A 6,417-nucleotide genomic window follows, 5' to 3' on the forward strand; every position below is an offset into this window, starting at 1 on the left:
AACGCGGGACTGGAAGTGGCAAGAGCAGTTTTCCAATTACAGTAGAGGGAAATGATTCTAGAATTTTCTAGTTGCTTTGGCAGCAGTTCCCTGGCCCCAGGATCTTTCTGACCCAGGCAAGGCGGTGTGAGGGAGCACACACAGACCCCTCGCCATGTGAGTTCTGCATGAGGATTCTGGAAGCTTGCTTCCGGAAGCTCAGCATAAAGCACACTGGTGAGACTGTGAAATTGTGGAGACTTCCAGAGAACTCCTTTACTTAAGTGAACTGAGAGTAATTATTTTGTTGGCAATTAGGAAGCCTTCTAGATATGGGAACTGGTACCAGTGATGGAGTTTTGGGGTGATGGTGGGTGGTCTAGAGCTGATGGCCAAGAAAGAATTCTTGAAGACATCTTTGGTGCAAAAGGTGATTTTATTACAGCCAGGGCACAGACAGGACCCGTGGGCAGGAAGAGCTGCAGGGGTCATGATGGGTAACTCATTACATACCCTCAGGTTGGGAGGGGATTAGGGATAGAGTAAGTCTCTAAGGTTTTTTGGAAGCAATGTTTCCAGGATCTTGAGGGTCTAGCTGTTGTTAGAAAAATATCATTTATTACTGTTTAGTAGAATCTCAGTCGTGATCCTTCAGATGTATATCAGGGGGTCATAATCTTGGGGTATGAATGCCAGTATGTATCTTGTGGAGGAGTTGAGATAAAGGAAGTCTCCAAGGGAATTTTTTTTAGTTTTTAGGGTTTTTTTTGTTTTTTTTTTTTTTTTTACAAATAGTTTATTGTCAAGTTGGTTTCCATATAACACCCAGTGCTCATCCCCACAAGTGCCCTCCTCAATGCCCATCTCCCCTCTCCCCCCCCACCCATCAGTCCTCAGTTTGTTCTCAGCATTCAAGAGTCTCTCATGGTTTGCCTCTCTCCCTTTCCCCCACCATTTCCCCCCTTCTTCTCCCCTATGGTCCTCAGTTAAGTTCCTCCTAATCCTCCTATACGTGCAAATATATGGTATCTGTCCTTCTCTGCCTGACTTATTTTGCTCAGCATAACACCCTCCAGGTCCATCCACGTTGCTACACATGGCCAGATTTCATTGTTTCTCATTGCCATGTAGTATTCCATGGTATAGATAAACCACATCTTCTCGATCCATTCGTCCGTTGATGGACACTTAGGCTCTTTCCATGTTTTAGCTATTGTGGAGAGTGCTGCTATGAACCTTGGGGTACATGTGCTCCTATGCGTCAGCACTCCTATATCCTTCAAGGGAACTTTTATATGTTAAAGTAGACTTACAGGTTCTGGGGTTGGGGGTGGGTCAGGATAATGTTAAGCTAAAGTTGTCTTTTGTCCCCAGCAAAGTGTCATCATTGAGGCAGCTGGGCTCCTAGAGGGAGGTCACTCTGCCAGTTCAAGGACTTGTCAACGGGCTGCAGGCAGTAGGGAATTTAATTTTTCACTTGCCTGTACTTTGCCTTCAGCTCACCCTGTGCTCCCTCATCAGTAAGTCACCTCCTGTGGTGTCTGGAATGAAGCTTTGCATTCATGGCTTGTTGCTGTAGATCCTGAGGACAGGCACAGGAGCAGGAAGTCTGCAGCTGGGAAAAGCTGCTTGAAGCGTGTGGGGGAGCTTGAAGGAGTAATACTACAAGCTCGAGGCTTGAAATTATCAGCTCAAATCATATCAGAGGAACGAGATTTTTTAAAATAAAAGATTGCCTTCAGCCAACCTTTCATTTCTTGTCATTGTCAGGCTAAATATAAAAAAATAAGTTGCAGAGAATGATCCTGTGGTAACTGTGCATTTGGGAAAGGAATTCCTCTTTTCTAGGATGCTTGCACCTCAGGTCTGAGCTGATCTTTCCCCCCCTGGAGACTCTGACTACTTAGTCAACCATAAGTGTTGAGATATGCAGCAATTAAAGGACGTTTACTGTTTTCATTCAGGTTTATCCTCTGTGGGTCCAGAGGGCCCACAAGTGCGATTTGTAGGCATTTTCCCTGATTCTGGATACATGGGCCGCACCTGTGCTCAACAACTGAACAAACTCCATGTTAACTCTTTGATCCGCAGAACAATAGGAATTATGGCTGGAAGGGTGGAGTGGAAGTTCTGAAAATGGATCATTACTGAAAAAAGTACTTACCCCAAATCAATACCACTTCCTGGGCAGATTTCAGAGAGCAATACTTCCATGAAAGACCTGGGTAGCTCAGTTGGTTAAGTCTGACTCTCGGTTTTGGCTCAGATCTAGTGGTTCATGGGTTCGAGCCCCACATTGGGTTCTGTGCTGACAGTGAGGAGTCTGCTTGGGATTCTCTCTCTCTCTCTCCCACACACACACACGATCTCTGTCTCTTTCAAAATAAATAAATAAACTTTAAAAAAAGAGACTTGAAGGGTTGTCTGGGATTCTACTTAATATTTTTTGTTTGGCCTCTGCATAGACAAATGAACCCAGTGAATGAAATGGGTTATTGTGAGCTTAATCAGGTGGCAATTTTCATTGCAATTAGTCTTGAAGTTGTGGCCTTTTTACCATGAGAATGAATCCGGATCTGGTTCCTGGCATGTACCTACTGCCAATAACAGTTATGCCATGAGCTAATAACATGCACAGGGGAGGAGCACAATATACTTTAACCTATTTCCCCCATCAGCTCTTAAGCTTCACGTCAGACCATAGCCTATAGGACCCTTGACTGTTGTATCATCTGACAGGATTTCATGGCATTTCTCCAATGTTTAGTGATGTTGAACATATTTTCATGTGTTTATTCACCATCAATATATCCTCTGTGGTGAGATGTCAGTTATATTTTCTACCCAGTTTCAAATTGTATTATTTGTGTTTCTATAGTTGAGATGTTTTATTTATTTATTTATTTATTTATTTATTTATTTATTTTAGAGAGAGAGGCAGAGTGAGAGCAGGGGGAGGGGCAGAGAGAGAGGGGGAGACACAGAATCCAAAGCAGGCTCCTGACTCTGAGCTGTCAGTACAGAGCCCAACTCGGGGCTTGAACTCGCAAACCATGAGATCATGACCTGAGCTAAAGTTGGACACTTAACCGACTGAGCCACCCAGGAGCCCCCTATAGTTGAGTTTTAACTGTTCTTTATATATTCTAGCTGTGAGTCTTTTGTCAGATATATAGTTTGCAAATGTTTTCTTCCAGACTATGTAGCTGGTCTTTTATGCTCTTATCCAGGGACTTTCACAAAGCAAGTGTTTCCAATTTTGATGAAGTCCAATTTATTGATTTTTTTTTCCCTTTATGAAAGGAAAAGCATGTATCATGCTTTCGGTCACATGTGTAAGAAAATAAAACTTTAATGCAGTTGTATTTTTTGGTTTATCTTTTTTAGAGTTTCTGAAGTTCCTGAATATGTAAGTTAGTGTTTTTTATTGGTTTTAGAAAGTTCTAAACAATTATCTTCTCACATTGTGCTTCTGTCCCACTCTTTCACTTCTTCTCATCCCCTAATTAATTATTTGTATCTGAAACCATTTGTGTAGACCTGTATGTGCTCATGTTCATAATTTGTTTCCACTTTTTCCTTTCTTGGTGTTACAGCTGTTGTTGTTTTTTTCTGTTTCTAGTCACTACTTCTACATTATGATGTTAAACTCAGACTGAATTTTTTCAATTATTTTACTTTTCATTTCTGGAATGTACAGTCTATTTTTTGAGTTTCAACTCTCTGGTGAAAGTCACAGGAGTGTGGTTTTTTTGTTTGTTTGTTTTTGTCCATATTTTTCAACACACTAATCACAGTTTGCATCTCCTGACTCCATGATCTGGGTTATGTGTAGATAAAGAGATCTGTGGATCTCTTTCTATGGTCTTTTTAAAAAAATCTTGATTACCGATTATATGGTCTTGCCTCTTTTCACGTCTAATAATTTTTATTGCATACTCGACTTTGTGTAAATCCAAAATAAAAGCATTAAATGATATGATTTTCCACCAAAGCGGTGTCCCGTGATGTCCTTTAAGCAGGTCAAGTGAAGCGTTCTTTTCCTCCCACTTTACCCTCCTGTCCCCCTGCTACCTTATCCCCTTACATACCACCTCAGCAAGCATCTCATGTCTTTCATTTTGCTAAATTCCTCTAAATTTTCCCTTCTCCTCACTCTATTTTATCCTCTGAATCAAGAATTTACTTCCTGGGGTGCCCCTGGTGGCTCAGTCGGTTAAGTGTCTGACTTTGGCTTAGGCTATGATCTCACAGTTCGTGGGTTCGAGCCCCACGTCGGGCTCTGTGCTGACAGCTCAGAGCCTGCAGCCTGCTTCAGATTCCGTGTCTCCCTCTCTCTCTGACCCTGCCCTGCTCATGCTCTGTCTGTCTCAGAATAAAATAAAACATTTAAAAAAAAAGAGTTTACTTCCTAGTCATCTGCCTCTTTAGATTTTCTTTGAAATAAGCTAAAATCCAGTATAGAATAGAATAAATGGAGTACACATATAATAGGAATGTGAATAAAGAGTTTCTGGAACCCAGATGAGTGAATAGCCAGAAAACCAAAGAACAATAAAAGTATTTTCTAGGAAGCATATTTCAACTAGCCTTGATGATTTTGGTATTACATTTCATACAATGAATGTTCCCATCTGAGAGAACATCATAGGCAAGGAGAGGTACAGTTGGGAGAAATCACCATTATCCAAGAATCTACTTCATCAGGGACGATGCTAGGTATCAGTTTTTCTTACCTCATGCAACTTTTACAGAAACTTTTCAGAGTAATTTTTCTCCCACATGATGGTGAATGAGGTTTCTAGTTTTTAAGCCTGTGAGACTGTTTCTGAGCTGGAGTTTGAGCCATTCTGTCTCTAAAGACGATTTTCCTTCCCCTTTGTTCGAAGTTATTCTCCAGAGATGACTCAGTTTGTCATCATTTAAGGAACATGGAGAGAAGCTTAATGCATGTGAAGTGTAAACTCAACAGAAGCTCTTTGTAGGTAGAGCTGGAAATGGAGGTCCAGAGCCAACATTAATACTAAGGAATAAATGGTGTATTTCCATAGAGGATAAGGGTCACTTCAGGACTTTAAGTACCTATATTTCAGAAAGGCTCCTTTTGTAGCAAAGTGAATGATAATTTTAAGCAGTGAGACTCTAGAGAGTAACTAAGGAACAAATCAAGTAAAAATTAATGATATACTGGCGAGGGCCAGAGAAGCGAGAAGGGAAAAGAAGACCAAGGTGTGAAAGAGAGATGTTATGGGTAGTCTTAAAAACTTAATGAATAGGAGTATTCAAGGAGAGAGATGGCTCAGGAAAACTGACATTTTAAAACTTGGTGATGGGCGATGAGCACTGAGTGTTATGTGGAAACTAATTTGACAATAAACTATTTGTAAAAAAAAAAAAAAAAAAAAAAAAAACTTGGTGATGGGACAGATTGTAGCAAGGCAAAAATCTAGAAAAGCAGGCTTGGGAAATAAGGTTCAAAGAAGTGATGGCCACTTGTCATCAAGTCTTATGAATGTGTGTGATAACAGTTTTATAGATAATCCGTTTACTTCCACAAAAGCTGCCGTGATAATAAATTAGATTAAGTTACAATTAAAGATTTGTAAGTTAATTGCATTTGATGGAAATGACTGACGTAGCCTTATACACTTTATTCTATGGTGTCACATCACAACATATTACATAATATGTAATATGCTGGGAAGTATCTTCAGTAGTCATTTATAGAACCTCAGATTGTATTTTACTTCATAGAAAAGGGCTTTCCTTAACTATAACATTTCCATTAGTTACAAATTTAAATATGTTTGTAATGGTGAAGGGTGGTGATGAGCCAGGTGTGAGGGAAAGGGGAAAAAGTGATGTGGGAAAAAAAAAATTAAACGTTGCTTCTGAAATTTCCCCTTTGGCTAACAATTTCACATCTCCCATGGAGTTAGGTTCCCTATGAGGACCTCATATCCTTCATTTCTCAAAGGGACTCATTATCTCAGGTAGGAAGTTCTGGACAGCATCAAACTCTCTAGATACTTCTCCCTTGTTTCCATGAAAATACCTTTGGCTGAGATAGTATAAACCAATAACTCGATCTAGGAATAAGAAACAACTCTCAGGGGACAGCTCATCTGCCTGTGCTGAGAAGTTTGCTCAAATACAGATCTAATATTGATTAGGTGTGATTGCTTCTCTATGTATTTCAATATTTGTTGACAGAAAAAATCATTGTATACCATTTGTTTATAAGTTACTGGAGATAATAATGTTATCATTGTGTCTACCTAATGCATTTCATCTCTACCAATATAAGTAGCAGTATTAAGATGATACTATATGACTTTAATAGTGTTTCTATTGAAAACATAGTGTCTGACATGATAATGACCAGTTATGTTCTGTTTCCACTTGACATAGTATTTAGAAGTGGTCACTGAAGTTATT

This window comes from Hyaena hyaena, unplaced genomic scaffold, assembly GCF_003009895.1.
Source record: "Hyaena hyaena isolate Hyena2069 unplaced genomic scaffold, ASM300989v1 scaffold_1367, whole genome shotgun sequence".
NCBI lineage: Eukaryota > Metazoa > Chordata > Mammalia > Carnivora > Hyaenidae > Hyaena > Hyaena hyaena.